The 17433-nt window shown below is 47.8% G+C and overlaps 1 protein-coding gene across 4 annotated transcripts in view; it reads right to left on the bottom strand.

Annotated features, from left to right (window-relative positions):
* NCOA1 (nuclear receptor coactivator 1) overlaps positions 1–16484 on the bottom strand; it is a 169615-nt gene extending 153131 nt beyond the window's left edge. For all 4 annotated transcript variants that reach the window (XM_086745845.1, XM_086745844.1, XM_086745847.1 and 1 more), the window contains exon 1: positions 16198–16484. The gene's annotated coding sequence lies outside the window, so the exon portion shown is untranslated. The remainder of the gene's footprint in view (positions 1–16197) is intronic.
* Positions 16485–17433: the final 949 nt, after the last annotated feature.

The raw sequence follows: 17433 nt of genomic DNA on the forward strand, positions 1-17433 counted from the left end.
ACCCTTCCGCGATTCTGTGATTAATTCCTCTTTAAAAGTTACCGTACACGTCAGCCGCGCCAGCCTCCCGCTGACAGATGAGACACATTCAAAGTCTGCCTTCTAATAAGCTATTGCAGAGGCACAATCCCGGCAGGCCGATACACGCGATGCCTTCAGATTTTCCAGGTGCAAGACAGGCCGGTTTCAGGGAGCGCGCCACGGGGCACTGCGGCTCCGCCAGCCGGGAGAGGCACGGTGTCCACAACCCTACCTACTGCACATCCTGGCTTCAGTGACCCTCACCACTAAGGGGTTTGGGTTTTTTTTTCCTGCTGATAAGGCTACCACAGCCATAGGGTTTTTTTGTCTTTGAAATGTCCTTGAAATACAAGGAGGGAGAAGTTTCTTTATTAACAAAATTAGTAAAAGATATTCTCCTTGAAACGCATGAAGCGGGTGACATGGAAACAGAGAGAAACTCCAAGTAACTTGTGCCATCTGAAAATGCAATCTATAATATATAGTTATTAAAAAATCATTCTAGGCTTCTCAAGAAATACAGTCCTGTTCATTTATTTATATTTCGCTACTCCAACTTTTAAAGCGGGTTCTTCACCATTCCACAAGGAAGTTGCGAGCCACGGTGGCCAAAGGAAGGGCTTCTAAGAGACGTTCTCCCGAAGATGAAGTTAAACGAGAAACAAGAAACCTCATTTCTTACAGAAACCCGTACATCGGACACAACAACAGCTGAAATTTTTATTGCACAAACCCCCTAAAAATTCAAGTTATGGTTTTAGCAGCAAGATGGAAATAGGCAGGAGCCAGCACTGGCACCTTTTTTTTTCTTTCTTTTCCTCCATTCCGCTGGGAAGCTTTCCTATTCCTGTGTGCTTTCAGACTGCGTGCGATTCCCCATTTTGCTGGGAGCGAAGGGGCAGCGCGAGGCAAGGCACGAAACGCCGAGGAGCCGGGTGCCGGAAGCGAGCGGCTCGGCTCAGCAGCGTGACCCATCGCCCCGCAGCGCGACCCGGCTCTCCCCAGCCCCGTGCCGGCAGTTCAAAGCGATTCTTCGCCCCTCCCGAAAACAGCAGGGTCGTTTTCTCAGTAGAATATCAAGTACAAGAAAATCAATTATTTACGTCATTCTTTTAGCTGCAATTTGGAAAAAAAAAAAAAAAATATTCACTGTATTTACACAGCACGTGCAGATCCACTACGTTTGGAGCAGAAATGTCATTTAAACCACTCCAAGCACAAATTACAGTCAATAGGGTAAAACACCCTAAACAAACGTTGCCAAAACGTTTTAAAAAAAGAAATATATGGATACCACGCGCATCTGTTGGAAGCAAACGCAACCTTGCCCAGGATAAAAATCTTCATAAACAATAAAGCCCCGCATATTTCCAGCTTGACGAAGAGGATTACGCAAGGGTTTTCTGAAGACATTTACACCAGTACTGACAAACCTTACAGTAGCAATATGCCCGCGCGTGTAACTGCGATACCGACAGCAGCCGTTCCTTCGGGAATTGCTTTCAGACACCGAGAGAAAAGCGATGCTTCACCCATGGCACAGGACTTACCTGGCAGGAGGGAAAAGGTGCCGCAGCAGCTCGTTTCCTCAACACCACAGGCCCAAGGACAGCACTTCGACTAAGTCCCCAAGATAAGGGGGCTATTGAGGTCTAGAGTCACAACTATTCCGTTATAAAGCCTTGGAGTGGGGCTTCAAACATGAAGAAGCAGTTATTCAATTGAAGCAGAAAAAAAAAAAAAAACCAAACAAACCAAACCACACACTACAAATCCGACACTTGGGTCTCACTGTATCCTAGTATCAGCTTCATCGCCGCCAAAACGCAGTCGCAAGCCACGTGAGGAGACTGGTTAGACGGCCTCACGGGAAATAATATTCTATAAATTTTGTAGGTTTAAAAACAAATTTGCAGTTTGAAGCACGACAGAGCGACACACCACCGCCTTGTTCCCTTGGCCTCGGCTGCAGCTTGCAGGCTGGTGCAGTTACATCAGCCATAATCAATATTCCCAAGCCGTCGAGCGCCCGGAACACGGAACCGTTTCACTGCCGCCCCACGCGCGCAACCACGGGCGAGTCCCTCAGCCCACAGCCCTTGAAGAATTCCTCAGCTGATCATCTTTACTTCAGGAAAACTCCTTCCTCTCCACCCCGGTGTCAAAGGGCACCCAGCAGCCTCCCCTCTCAGTACACGTGTTGATGAAGCGATACTCAAATATAAAACTAGATTTTTAAAAGATGCTAATTACTGGCAGTGCCTTAACGGCTCCGTTAGGAACGAGAGCTGTCCATCAACGCCAGAGATCGTCCCAGTACGTCAAGGAAAATAAACAGCGGCTTCTTTCGTTAAAAAAAGGTATTTTTTCTTTAGGCACTGCCACAGCAATAACAGTAGAGAGCACAACCCAAGAATTACAGCACTTCTGTGTGCAAAGTATCATTATTAAACATACACACCTCAGCAAGCAGCAGGGATTTTTCAATATATTAAGTTTGCACTTTCTGGGAGAACCATCACAAAAAAAGCAAGGACATTTTGCTACTCTGTCACGACCCGCTCCCCAGGTTTAACTTGGGATTACAAGGTCCAGCATCTGCGCTGACCAGAAAGGATCATTTTGTGCTTAAAATACGGGGTTATGCATCCCAAAAATCTTGGATCCGTTTCCAGCTCTGCCATCGACATCCACTAAGACCTTGAGCGAGTCCAGTTAGGGCAAATCAGAAAAAACACTCTTCCTTGAGAATCCGAGAGTGACGCTGGGATAAGAGCATGGAAATACACCACAACTACTGCCAAACAAACCCATGTATGAAATTCTTAATTCCCAGCTTGTGTAGACACCTTGACTTTTCTAAATTTGTAGGAAACAATCACGTTTACATGGGTGAGGCATTTCCATTCTAACACCTTCTCATCACTCTTCTGTAATTCAGCTTTTTCAGATTTTTTTTGGTTTTTTTTCAAACGTGAAGGCTGCGACTTCTGTCTCTGAAGTTGGTTTGGATTCTTCACCTTTTTGGTTGAAGGAGCGTTCTTGGAGAGGAAAAAATCCACACCAAATACCTAACAGCCCCAGAGAGCCTGCGGAGCTAACAACCAAAAAATGTCTACGCTGAATTTCCGGAGCTGGCCTTGAACTCCTGGAGCCTTTAATCTATCCAACAGAAACGGTATTACTTTTCGTACCTCAGGAGAAACACTAAAGATAAATTCAAATGAAATTAGCAATTATGAAGCTCAGCTACCATAGCTGCAAGGACTATAGAAAAAAAAAAAAATGAAGCAATTCATAAAATCTCAAATTCAGAGCAGCAACTCAACTATCAGACCATACAACGAATGACGAGGACAGGAAAAAAAACCTCAGCCACTGAGTAATGCTCGAGCAAAATCCATCCTCTGCTCTAAGAAAGTGTCCTGATGCAACAAAAACAACATATAATTGTGCAACGGTATTTACAGGCATCAAAGCACTGCCGGATTGGAGCAAAAAAATCCGGCTTTTCTGCACTGGAGAGGCAGTAACCTCATTTAGGCAACAGTTTTTATGGACGTTCTTAAATATTTAGACCTCTGTGCCACGAACATAAATTACTCATCTGGGACAGGCTGCGAGCCTGGCTGTTCCAATACTTCGCACTCCTTACGCAGCACATATGAAAGAAGTGTCTAGGTAGTAACCGAACAAATTCCCATTAAAGCCCAAACACAAACGCCATATTTTATAATTACGCGGATACGGTGACGGTTATATTTGCCCGGCTCACGGCTGACTTCACTGAGGGTCTATTGCGGAACACAGACAGCTCACCCAAAGCAATTTTCCTAACAAAAGTCTAAATATTGAACATTATTTCCTCAAAACTTTTGGTAAACCGCCCTAGCTGCATAAGATCCACAGTCCAAATTTATTCATGCTAACAGTAAAGTGAAGCTAGAACTGAAAAAGAAGAGAAAGCAAAAAACATTATGGGTTTGAGAAAACAGGAGGGTTTCCAGCCATTCTTCCTCATTTTTTTACTGTAAATATACACCAAATCATTACTCAAATAGTTAGCTCAACATTTCATGCCTATGAAAGCTGCCGATGCACTTTTAATCGGAAAATTCTTAATCACAAGCATGCCAGCAGCGCACAGACGACAGTCCGTGTAAGTTCTTATGTGACACCTTACAAGTCTGCCGCTGCCCGCAACGAGGATTATTTGAATTTAAAGGGAGTTGGAGACAGACCTTAAACACAGCCTGGGCGTATCAGCCCAACAGGAATCAAGGTAAGCAAAGTGCAGACCGCATCTATTATTAAATACCACGCTTACATGACTAAAAAAAGCGCACTAAATATCACCTTACCCCGACATTTCGGAGGTAAGACAAGAAATGACAAATATATTTGAATCACGGCAGTCCCTCCCTGCGTAGCTTATTTGTTTGTTTAGTTTCAGGCACAATGGGAGCTTGAGCTAATTCAGGTTGCCTGTTACTACCTCATTATAAATACTAATTACTGCTATTACTTACTAAACGTTTATTTGGGTTAACCTATAATGCAAGCCAAGATGCCTTTTCAAGTCTATCTCAGAAGCCCAGCAGGAGCAGTTGCGATTCCAAAGCGAGTGCGAAGACAGTATTTTATGTAGATTTTCTTCTCCTCTCTAACGAGCACTGGATTTTTTTGAGAGAAAACCAGTCCTTCGCTACAGCAAAAATCCTTCAGAAGGATGCAGCTGTTGTGAGAAGTAACTCACCCGAGCCTTCGCCCACAGCAGCGTGAGGATGGCGCTCAGGACGCGCAGGTAGGGCAAAGCCCCTTGAGGAGGGGAGAAGGGCGAGGCGAGCTCATCTCTGCTCCCTTTAAAAAGCGAGGACTTTGGTTTAAGTTACATCACTGATGTTTTGCAGCTACGTTCAAAGTGCTTTGCGATCAGCTAATTAATCCTTGACAGAGGGAAGTGACATCCTTGTTCATTTTTGATAGGAGTAAAATCAAGAAGGAGGACAAGCAAATTACTTAAGTGAAAAAAAAAATCAAGTTTCAAGCCATCTCAAACCAATGGAACATAAAATGTTCTTTAGCAAACAGCAGCACATCCTCAGTCTGAAGACAAGCAATCACCAGTCCGTTCAGCCCCTTCTGTACTGACTTAACAGGTAACGCTTGATAATTCTTTTATAATTTCATAGCACAAGTGACTGAAATAGGTACTAAAAATGAGGCCAGTGAGAGGAAAAAAAAAGGACAAAAACCAGATAAATTATTCTACAGACAGCAATATCTAGTGATTTCAATCCAACTAGCTTCTGGGTTTCAGAGTTCCGTGTTTCTTTAGCAAATCTGTGCATCAGCCAGCCACGACTCCGAGAACACGCTTACTGATTTTCTCCCACATGAGAATTTTCATAGGTCACTTCAGAGAAAGAAAAAAAAAAAAAAGATAAGGGCTTTTATTTCTTTTTTTTTTTAATGAGGATGGGGTTCAAAGCGACCAGGTAGACAAAACCCGTGGTGTAGCCAAGGAGCTTACACAGATCAGACTATTCCGAACATTTTCAGGGACCTTGAACCGAGTATGTGGTAGCCTTAGAGAGCAAAGGAGGAAATGAGCCTGGAATAAACAAAGCTTGGCTTCAACACTCAAGGGAAAAAAAAGAAAAAAAAAAAAACAACAACAATCTCTGGAAACACAACCGACTGCAGAAGAGGAGAAAGACCATCTCCAATTTTGACAGTTTACTGCGAACGGGAGGATGGAACGAGCTCGAGGCTCAGGCGGGGAGTCTCGGCGATGCAGGTTTGCAGCCGCGGATGCCTGACCTTTCTAGGCAAGCGATCTAATCCCCTCCAAAGCAGCGCAGCGTCCCCAGGTGCAATTCTGCGCTGCTCCGTCTCTACCGCGCGTCGCTCTTAAGACCACTTTATAAGAATTTCAAGAACCAGCTGAACGAGACGGCTGGATTAGGAGAGGAACCTCTGCCACCACCTGAAGAAAAACTCAAATCCTTTGAACACACTTCAGTTACAGTCAAAATTATCAGTACTTCCACTCCGCCCTGCCGGTGAACGACCATCCTGCCACGGGCGGATCAATCCACAGGGATCCCATCGGCATTTTGGTAAAGATCACCTCCTTTTCACTGCTCACCAGGGAAGAAGCTGCTCTCTTGCTCTCCATGCCCGTATTCGCTACCACAAGCCTTCCTCTCTTGCACTCTACCTTCTCCTGATAGAGAAGCAGAACAGCCTTTTAGAAATTTCCAGCACTCAGAAGATGCAGCTTCCACTCATCACAACAGAGAGCACTTAATCCCGCAGCATGTTCACGCGTCTGAAGTTCCAGATAGCCCCTTTTTCACTGCTAGGAACACAAGGACTACATTCCTTGTGCAGAAACCTTTGTGGACATTGAGAAATGTCTTCTATCTACTTAAGTCATCTTCTGAAGGTGGAAACTACTTGCTGATTAAATCCAGTTCGCAGCATATCACAATTTCCTAAATTATTTCACCAGCGAGGGCTGATGAGAACAATAGCTCTGCGCTGAGCCACACGCATCGTTCTGTGGGCTAGGAGAGAACCCATTTAGTGCTCTAAATCTCATTATAACTTGCTGATTGGGATGTAAAATACGCACTTATCTCTCAGCTGAAGGCTTTTAAACAGCTTGAAACAAACTCAGCTCTTCTGTCTTCAAGTAGCAGTTGTTTCTTATTCCTCGCACTTCGGGAAGCCCATCTGAAGAACTCTCTTAGTAAACAAATTAAAATTCTATTGCTAGATTGGATTTAGACGATTTAAACCAAAAGTTAAATGCCGGAGAGCAACTGTCCAAAGAGGAAGTGCAGACACAAGGGTCAAATACCGGATCTCCGAATTTCCCCGTGGCAAGCTGGACAAACCTGTGCCAATCTGTGAAATGGGAATACTTTCCTGCTCCGCAGAGACGGCGCTTACACTTATAAAAAAATCCCCGGTAGTCCCTGGACAGCGAGGGGCTTTGTTTCAACAAGCAGGAGCTCTCAAAGGTGCCTAAATTCGCAGCAAGACACGGCTCTGGGGGCAGATGGAGCGGTGCGACAGCCCTGACAACGCTCCGCTGCCAAAACCCAACTGCAGCGACCGCCGGCAGATTCGGTATCGAAGTTTCCCCCGTCAGCAGAGTAATGGGCAGCACAGAGGGAGGAAAACATTTCCAGGCTAGCATTCTTTGGGGAGGTTGTTGCTTTTTTTTTTTATTATTTTTAATGGCTGTTCTGTGTATTTTCCCCTTGCACTTTAAACCTCTGCAATGAAACTTAAATCTTGTTTAACTAGATTTGCTTAAACTGTTTTTACAAACCCTGAAGAGTTTATTTCCAGCCCACCAGTTGCACGCGAAACGTCTGAATTACCGAACATAGGTATTTTCCAGCGTCCAGGAGGAAACCCGAGAGTAAAAGCATACTTCTTTTAAAATCCCTCCTTAAAAAGCCTTCAGAAGTTATTTAATACTGTTTTCAAGAAGTCCGCGGTATCTCTGTAATCATGCATTCTGTGGCAAGAGCAGGAATTCAGGAATCCAGCTCTCCTTGCACGTAGCACCACGCACGCACACCTATAAGCAAGTCAACAACCGCAGAGACAAGCAGGGCTGTTCTAAGTTTGGGAACTAAGGCTGCAGTTTTTTTCGGAGGCCATCAGCGGCAACGTGTTTCTGCTTTTTCAGCGACGTACGCACGCGCTCGGCCTCCCAGAGCAGATTCTGCCTTCCTGCCCTTCTACTGGATGGCATTTGTCCCCAGCAGGACTTGGTCGTCAGCCTTGCTGCACCCCAAAATGAAAACCTCGGTGCTGTCCCCACCCCATCTAAAAAGCACACCGCATTCTCCACAAACCAGGGCACAAAAATGACGTTTATTCTCTTCCTGCACCCTCCAGCCCGGCTGACCTGACCTGACAGACCTCTGACACTGCGGCACCTCCCTACACCGCATGCCAAAACCTCTGCTCCCCATCTTCCACGCTCACCCCACCTTCCCAAAGCAGGGCTTGTCGCACGTCCTTATCCATCTCCATCCTCACTCCTCTACCATCTCCATCAGAAGCACAAGCACACCTGCAAATCCCAATTTTCTGGCTCTTTGCAGGTGCTGACAACTCCCGAGTGCCACCACGAGGACCCACCTACACCAAGGTCCCGCTCGGCATCCGGAGTTCCTGCCTTCGCGTCGCAGAATCCCCCGTTGCGAAGCAGCCCGCAGACCAGGAGCGTATGCGGGCCACAGTTTGGGAACCTCTGCTCCAAAGAACGAAAGCCATCAGATGCCCGTCATCAGAGCTACTTGCTGATGACGCAGAGACCGCTGGAGCCAAGCCTCTTGAGGTTTGCTGGCAAAGGCAAAGAACGTTGCACCCAGTTTAATAAACCCACATACACAACCAGGGCAATCGAGCGCACCGGGTGCTTGAGAACAACCCGCCAAGTGCCCTTTACCTTCCACTAACCCTCCGCTGCTCGGGCACATTATTCAGTTGCTGTGATTCTGTTTTATTCACCTGAAAAAAAAAAAGGAGAGGAAAAATTGGAATGATATTTCTTTGTCTTGCAGAGAGGGGCATCACAAAAATTAGCCGGTACACGCGCAATGCGCCATTCGCCTCAAAAATGAATGTCATAAAGGAGCTTATCATCTAAAAACATCAGAAGAAAATTAAGTAGGTTGCAAAATCAAGCACTAAAAATTATAGAGTAACAGATTTACAATCATCTGTGCAACCTTAATCCGTTCCACTTTGTTAGTCCAACCCATACAGTGAATAAGTCAGAGATTCTATGGAAAAATAGCATGTGGCTACAAAATTATAATTACAGTTGCATCTGTTTTTCCTAACTTTTGAATGCTCAGCTTTACAAACTAAAGAGCTTCTTGATTTAATGGAACTTCCAAGGTTTTGGTTCTAGTCTGCAATATCAAATTGTACTTTTTTTTTTTATATGCTGTACTGAAACATATTTCATCCACAACCGTATCAGAAACTATATTAAATTATCACATTATGTCACATGGACACAGATTTCATTAACAGAATTTGGGTAGTTTATTTTTTTCATTTTCACAGAATTTGAAAAATAAACTAGATTAAAGTATATTTACCAGATAGTTATTTTCCATACAGTGAGCTTTGTATATACAATATCGTTTCTGTTTCCAACAACAATAAAAGTGAGAAATCGGGCCAAATGCTATTTTCAATGCCATTTTTAGATTCATTAAAGCTTTTTTTTTTTTTTTCATTTATTTTGGGCCTTCAAAGGGATTATCACCATCACATCTTTAAAAACACAGAACTTCGTGCCAACTCCCTCAAGTCTGGGTAAACTATTTTAAAGGTTAAGGACATAACCATTAATCTAACCGACAGAAGCACGGGGATCCCACAACTTCCACTATGCCTCCAGTGGACGTTCCACGCTGAAAGCGAGCTGATGACGCCAAAATATGGATCTGGGAATGCTATTTCAGACACCCAGGGAAAATTCACATGGAAGTCTTTTCACAAAGAACACTTTAAAACGACCTCTGTAGAAAAATATTTGCCGAAACAAACATAGCTGAAAGAGTGCCAAGAAAGCTTGCAAATAGAATAAATACAAAGCATACTCTAAAATGTTGGATTTTTAAAACCTGAACTTACAAGAAAGCAAGGGTTACGTGCAAAGGCAGTTCTTATTCCTACGCTGTGAGTCAGACAAGCCCGCGTAACACGGCGCTTCACCTGATCCTTCACCAGCACCTCTCACTTATTCCATACACCAGCACCCTTAAAATGACATTTGGAGACACAACCGGAGGTATTCCACACATCAGTTCCACTCCAAGAAATCCTAACTATTCATACAACAGCAAATTAGGCTCCACGCTAATTACATTTCAATACACACTGGGACTTGGTGCTCAACTTTACAGTAAGCCGAGACATAAGCACACGGTAAACGCTCGAGTTTCATATCGTCAACAATACCGCACGTGCAGCGTTTCCTAATTAAACTTGAACTCACCAGTCGTATAAGAACGCTGGGTTCTGCTCTAAATGCTTTTACTAGAAATGTATACATTCCTTCAATCCTAACGTAGCATCTTCCATCACTAAAAAAATCCTTCTCTGGTATTCACCTTTCAGCTGGAGCATGGAAGAAAGTCTGGCGAACTCATCCGGCCAAGCCTCCCCGTGAAACCCTGCTTGGAAATCTCTGCTCCTAAAGAAAAGAAACAGGTAGCACCACCGCCAGCTGTTTACGGAATCAGACGACCCAGGACTCGTCTTGTCAGCAATCGCATTTAAGAAACGCGTGAAAGGCAAAGGGATCAAGCGCACACACCCAGTCTACAACAGGTTTAACTCTAGCTCGTTGGTTATTCTCACGCACAAGTTTTCCAGTATGATTTAAAATAACTGGTCGCAAGCGCGCGTCAAAATCCTTCTCAGGCTAGTCAGACTTTTGTTAAAAAAAAAATAATAAACTTCAAAGACAGAGGCTGACTAGCACTTCCACTAAAAAGTTCATCTCTCAGCTTATTCAAGATCTCTGAGGTATGTTGATAAAACTGGACGCAAAGTCTCCGACCAAGAGGAAAATACGGGCTCTGGGGGAGAGAAAAAGAGAGGGAGGATAGGTAGTATGGCATTCACAAGAAAAAAAGAAGAAAGAGAAGTTAAGGAGTCTGAGCGGTGAGATTTCTTGGACAATGTACATATGAATCTGATTTAATGGTCTGAAAAGTTCAGGGCTTTTCTCTCCTATTTCTTAAATCCGGCAGTTATGTGATGTTAACAGACAAGGAAAAATAAAAGAGAAAAAGATTTTTCGTTTTCATTGTTAAACTCTCAGCGCACAGTTTTACTGAAAGATAACAACACCTACTTTTTTTTTTTTTTTTTTTTTTGTAATTACTGAAACAGCAAATATTACTCTGAAACCTTCTGGACAGGGGATCACCATGCTTGGGGGCGGAATCCCTCTTACTTCCAAAGACAGCGCGCGCGCTGCGTGGGGGAGAAACCGCCGCCACCAGGCGTATAACGTTCTCAGCGTTTCGATATTGTCTGATATCATTTAATATCATTCGATCCCAGGGTAGCGTGGGGACTCTAAACCTAACCCTCCGTTCACAAAGTGAATCCCACACATGTCGGCAAGCTACCGATTTGTTTGGGGTTTAAACAGCCCCTCATCCATAGTTTCATCTTCCGAACACAAGAAACAAGCCTACTGCTTGCCCTGCCTGGCACATTGCCTTGTTTTTTAAGTCTTCACACTCTGGAAATCCCAAAAAATGAGACCCTTGGGATTTCTGATGTCGCTTTTAAAAAGGGGGAGAAATTAAGCCACAAAAACACTGTTTTGAGCTTGTTTCATAGCATATTCCACGGCAGATAATTAAAAATAGACATAAATAGCTCAACATAGCCGTTTTCATGATTTGTGTTCCAAAATAGCTAGTTGCAGGACCAGCCTTGGCTGGGACATTTCTGACACTTGCTTAAAACCAAGGACCCAACGCTTAAGGATCTTTTCCTTCTGCGGAAAAATACAAACACATTTAAGAGCCCCTCCACTCACCAGCTTTAAGAAGCTGATAATTTCTGGATCCTTAGAGCAAAATATGGATACTGCAGGGTTCACTCACCAAGGCAACTGGGCAAACTGTTGACTTACATGTTCACCGCACTGGTTTCTTCTCCTAGATCACCTTCCTGCAACTCATCAACCTGCACCGGCTTCGCTAAATCGAGGCAAATCTCTACGTGGACGCTGGTTTAACCACGACTGCCAGGATAGCTTGCCTCAGCTTACAGGACATAATAAACCAGTAAGCAGGTTTAAACAGATTTAAGAATATCTATGCGCAGATTTACCTAAGTTGGTTAACAAATCCACCCAGTTTAGGCCACACAACCTTCTCCATCGGACCCCAGCACCTGGGTGAGGATTCTCACCGCAAGGTCTGCGCACAAAAAACCCGTCCTCGCTTCCTCCCCCATCCCAGGGCATCCAAGGGAAACATCCCGCCGCTCCTTGTGCCGAGACTTCCCAGTCAATTGGGTCATCCGCAAGAGAACCCACCTATCTTTTCAGGGGAAACAGCAGGAACGTATTGCAGGATTGTCAGCGCAGAAGCTATTTAGCCGGCGTTTTCCCTACGGAGCACGCTGGCGCTAGCCCAAAGCCAAGCGAAGCCTAGTTTCTAACCTACATTCCCAGCCAGGTAAATTAGTTCAGGCTTAAAGAACCTCCAAACCAGTTCAGCAGTTTGTTTTTTGTTTTTTTTTTTTTTTCCTTTGTAAATGACAGAAGCCCAGGTAAAGCGCACGGTGCTGACACATCCTTTATACCTAGACCAGGCCTCCGAGCGCTTTAAAATTTGTCCCCCAGCGAAGCCGCAGCATTTCAAATGGCCAGCTTTACACAGACATGCTGCCGTAGTGGTAAAAACCTGTTCTGCGTCACCCTGACTCACATGTGCAAGGCTAGCTATGCAAAGAGTTGAAGCCCTTTACCAGCAAGCCGTAATTTTTAATACTGCAGCTACAGGCAAACATCCTATTCCAGATCCTGCTGCGCCAGGGGAAGAGGTTAAAGCTCCTGGCTGTTCTCCGCGGCTCCTGCGAATCCTCCCTCGCCCACCGCAGCTCCAGGAGCCTGGATCAGCCCCGGCAGCGGGGAGGCAGGCAGAGTTCTCAGGCAGGCATCAGCAGCGCGACAGCAGGCAGTCACCTCCCAAAAGACCATAAAGTGCTGTCTCACAGCAATGTTACTAAAAAAAAAAAAAAGAAAACGAAACAAAATAAACCCCAATATTTAGGCTGCTAATATGCTATGACCACCAACTCTCCTGCGGCCACCACGATCCAGCTGCCTGCCCATCACAACTCCGCTCCTCCACTTCTTCAGGCTGGAAGTTTTTGGAAGCCGAGTCCACTTTCGCTCTATTCTTGCGTCACTCCCACCCCACTGCAAACCCAGTCCGTGCCGGGGGTTCCTGGACGCTGCAGCAACACAAACAACAGAGAACCACCCATAAAAAGTCCCCGTTCGGATCCGACAGCGATTGAAGCTCATAGGCAGAAGCAGTGGCCCCAAGTTACGGGGTATTATCCACCGTGTCGGCCTCTCAGGAATACCTGGCTGAAATATTTACCTGTTAGTCCAAGCCCTTCCTGCTTAAAACCCTGTCTTTAAAGGCAGTATCTAACTTTAAAAACTATTTTTTTTTTATTCCTCCTCTTTGATCAAAGAGATAAGAACCACGCTTCAAAGAAACACAGTCAACCAAGCAAAACAAGAATAACTCGTCACATAAATAGTTTCCTTATACAAAATATACTGTTTTTCAGCCGGGAAACTATTTACGCAGGAGACGGGATATTTTTAGCAGCAGCACTCACACCTTCATTTCTGACAATCCCTGCAAAGTCTCATGCAAATTACCCCCCTCAGATTAACAAGCAACAAGGTGCTGATCTCCAGCAGATCTCCTCCTTGAAAATATGCTTATATAATTAAGCAAGCCTAATGATCCTAAAAGGCTTCAAATATTTCTAACAGCCCCCCCAACAACCATGCCAAAGAGACGCGACGCGAGGCGAGTCAACGGAGGGCACATGTTCCCGAGCGCGGACTTTTACAACGTGAGAATGACAGTGATACCGCTCCAATAAATCTACGGTGGAAGCGTATGACTAATTGTATGAATTAGTCATGCAGTTGTGAGCATGTGTCGTAGCATTATCAGAGGGCAAGGCTCGGGGAAAACACGCATGCTAGAAAAAAAAAAAAAAAAAAAAAGAAAAAAAAAAAAAAAAGAAAAATCAAAGGGCCCCGTCGTGAAGAAGAAGAAGTCAAGGCCTGCCTTCTGAAGAGCCAAACCCCCGCTCGCCTCTCAGGAAGCCTATTTGTTTTGGAAGCCGGGATTTGCGCTGCCATACTGTTTGGCAACACGTTTCAAACAACAGATACCCATCTTGAGCAAATAAGTTGAGATTTAACATTTCATCATGCCCATCGGCTTCGAGCCAGGTGCAGTATTGCCAAAGTTACTACTGTTTATTATCTACCATCAAGAGCTGTTTGTCCCCTTAAGTGGCAACTTGAACTTTAATCATTTTTCGCTGAACAGCTCGGCAAAGCCGCGGATACTACACCGCTTACCGAGCTGCTCTGCAAATTCGTGGCTTCGCATCCACCTTTTCCTGGTTTACAATGTTTCTCTCCCTGCTGCTCTGCAAGAGCAGGGTACACAGCTACAGACGCGCTGGGTATTGCCTATACTTCCACGTGTAACATATATACATTTTTTTTTTTACTTTCCCTTGCATAAGAAAGCCGATGGCCACAGCATGAAGAGTTCCGAGGAGATACATGTTTGCTGACGCGTTCTGCAGGCAGAAGATCTCAGCCTCTAAACTACAACGGGACAGCGCATCTCTAGAAAAGTAAACCAAGCGTCCTTTTTTTGTTTGTATAAATTTACCATCTTCCTACTAGAGCTCACCAAGTATATTACTCCTTTTATATATATATATATATATATATATACACACACACATGCAAATTCTACACACACATATATACACGTATATCCTGCCAGCCCACACAAACTAGGTCTTTTTTTTTGTCTTTTTTTTTTTTTCAGTCTAAACCAGCAACACAAAGCACACAAGCCATGAGACGGGGTGAAGAACACACAAGCACCACCCACACAAGTCCAAATTTCCAGTTTTAATATACTTTGCTGTGTCACTCTTTTTTTTTTTTTTTTTGGCTATGTTGTATTTGTGTAGCGAAAATCTGATATCTACCGTACGCTGATTAAGCTTCCAGTAGAAGCAGGCAGTAGCCCCAGACCGCACTCCGCACCTTTCCACCTTCGCAAACGTGTTCTCTTGGGTGCAAAAAAAAAAAAAAATAAATATCTGGAGACCGTCACCCAGCGCGCACGACCCAGTTCTCAGCCACCGAAAGGTCAAAACGCACCTAGGAAACTGGAGGGCTTGAGCGCGTCTAGCAACCTACATCGGAAGGAAAGAGCCTTTCCGCAACAGATTTTTCTACCGCTAAATGTCATATTCCAGCGGCTGGAGCCCCTCCGCCGCACAAACCGGGGGTACCGCTTGCACACGCGCCCTCAGGTATTTGGGATTATTTGCAATCTGCTGCTGGTTCCGCGTCTCTAAGAGAGAATCGAAGGAAATTTAGGGCAAGCGCTCTGCTAGGCGTGGGGAGGCGGGCGCCAGCTTCGCCACCAGCCTCCTGCAGACCCCCCCCCCCAAGCCTGGAAGCCCAGGCACCCCTCCGAGGAGCCTGCTCTCCCCACGCACCCCTCTCCCACCGCCCCAAAAAACCCAGCCGGTACCTGAGGGCCACCTCCAGCCGCCCCTGACCGCCGTGAACTTAACTCGCCTCCGCTGCCAACCAGCACCGGGGGCGAGGGGGTGGTCTGGGGGGGGGGGGACACACAGACCCCGGGGTGGGAGGGGGACACACACACGATGCCACGGGCAGACAAAGAGCTGTCACCTCAAACCGGAGCGTCCTCCCCGCCCGGGCTGGGGGTCCCCGGGCCCTCGCAGGCCCCGCCGCCTCCCCTCAGCCATCGGGAAGGGGCCGGGGTGGGAGGGGGGTGCGGGGAGGAAAACTGCTTTTTCACTTTTTTTTTTTTTTTTAATCAACTTTAAATTGATAAGGGAAGAGGGAGGGGGGATATTTAGGAAAGGGAGGGTTGGGATTTAACGGCCCGAGGCGGTCAAATCCCCCGGGGCGGCCCCTCTCAGCCCCCCGCGGGGGAAGGCGGGCGAGGGGAAAGCGGCGGGGGGGGGGGGGGCGGGGGGAGGCCGCGGCTCCCCTCCGCGCTCCGCCCGCCGCCATGGCAGCCCGGGGCGGGGGGCCGGGCCGTGTGTGTGTGTCCCCCCTCCGCCTCACGCCGTGACAGCTGCGCTTCCCCGCAGGCCGGGGGCTGCGGCGGGGACCGGGGAAGGGGGGGGGGGGGGGCGGCGTGACGGCCCTGCCGGACACACCCCCGCCCTGCGCGGCGGGGCGACCCGGCCGCCCTCTCTCTCCGCCGCCCCCCCCCCCGCCTTCCTCCTCCTCCGCCACCCCGCTCCGCCTCGCCGCGACCCGTCGCCACTCACCTGCCGCCGCTGCCTGGGTGACAGCCGCCTCCCCCCGCCGGGGCTGAGGCCGCGGAGCTCAACGGGCAACGCGACAGCGACTCCCCCGGCCGAGCGGCGGCCCCGGGAGGGGGGAGGCTGTGGGTGGTGGGGGGCTGCCGGCTCGCAGCAGCCCCCGCCGCGATCGTGGTGAGCGGAGCGGTGACGGGCGCTGTTTTTTTTGGGGGCCCCGGTTCCCGCTTGCGGAGCTCCCGGGCAGCCGGGGCCCCTTTGCCTGGGCGGCGCGGCGCGGCTGCGGGGCTCCGGCTCGTTCGCCGCTCTCCCTCCCGACGGGACGGGACGGGGCGGAGCTGGGCATGGAGGACGAGGGGGGCGGTGTCGGAGGAGGCCGCCGCGGCCCGGCCCGGATCCCTCCTCCTCCTCCTCTTCCTCCTCCTCCCTCAGTCGCTACCGGCCGCCATCTTCCCTCCTCTGCCCCGCGGCCTCTCGCCGCGCCGCGGCCCGGAGGCGCTGGGGGGGCCGCGGCTCCTCGATCGCCCCCGCGGGAAGGGGCAGGGGGATGCGGGCGCCATTTTGGCGGCGGAGGGGGCGGCTGGGCCCTGTTCGCCGCGGCCTGGGGGGGGCTCAGGCGCTGCCTCACCGGGCTGGGACCCCAGCGGTGCCAATGTTCTGGCGGTGGCCTCAGCCCCGGGCCTGCCCTCCCCAGCCCAAGGTACGGCACGGCCTCTCCCGGCTGCCCCGCCGCCTCAAACCCAAGCCCAATCTGTCAGGCTGGGCTCGACTGGCCCAACACATCCCCCAAGGTGAAGAGGCCTCTTTGGGCTTGGGGGGGTCTCCTCATCCCTCTCACTCGGCGGGAGCGGCTGTCGCTGTGCTGGAAATTACCTGTCGGGTTTTGTTTCCCAATCGTCTTCCCCAAGAAGGCTTTAAGGTAGAGCTAAAGGCCTCAGTCTTTCTTCTTGTTCTCCATCTAGGCATCAAAAGGGCTGAAATGTGCCTTGGATCAGGCAGGAACACCGACGCGAAGTTCAGTAAGCAGTATGGGGTGACAGACAGTCCCACGCAGACCTCGACCCGCCGTTTGGTCTCCTCACCGATATTTTTGGCTATTTCCATGCAAAGCTGCCACTCAGGGAACGGTCACGATTGCTCTGTTGACTATTTTATCACCTTCAGGCTGTATCTGGTTACATGATTCATCCTCTCTGAAACTGCGAAATCCCCAAACACCTCGTGTGTCATGAGGCAAAACAACTC

This window comes from Chlamydotis macqueenii, chromosome 3 (genome assembly GCF_036417535.1).
Source record: "Chlamydotis macqueenii isolate bChlMac1 chromosome 3, bChlMac1.mat, whole genome shotgun sequence".
Lineage (NCBI taxonomy): Eukaryota > Metazoa > Chordata > Aves > Otidiformes > Otididae > Chlamydotis > Chlamydotis macqueenii.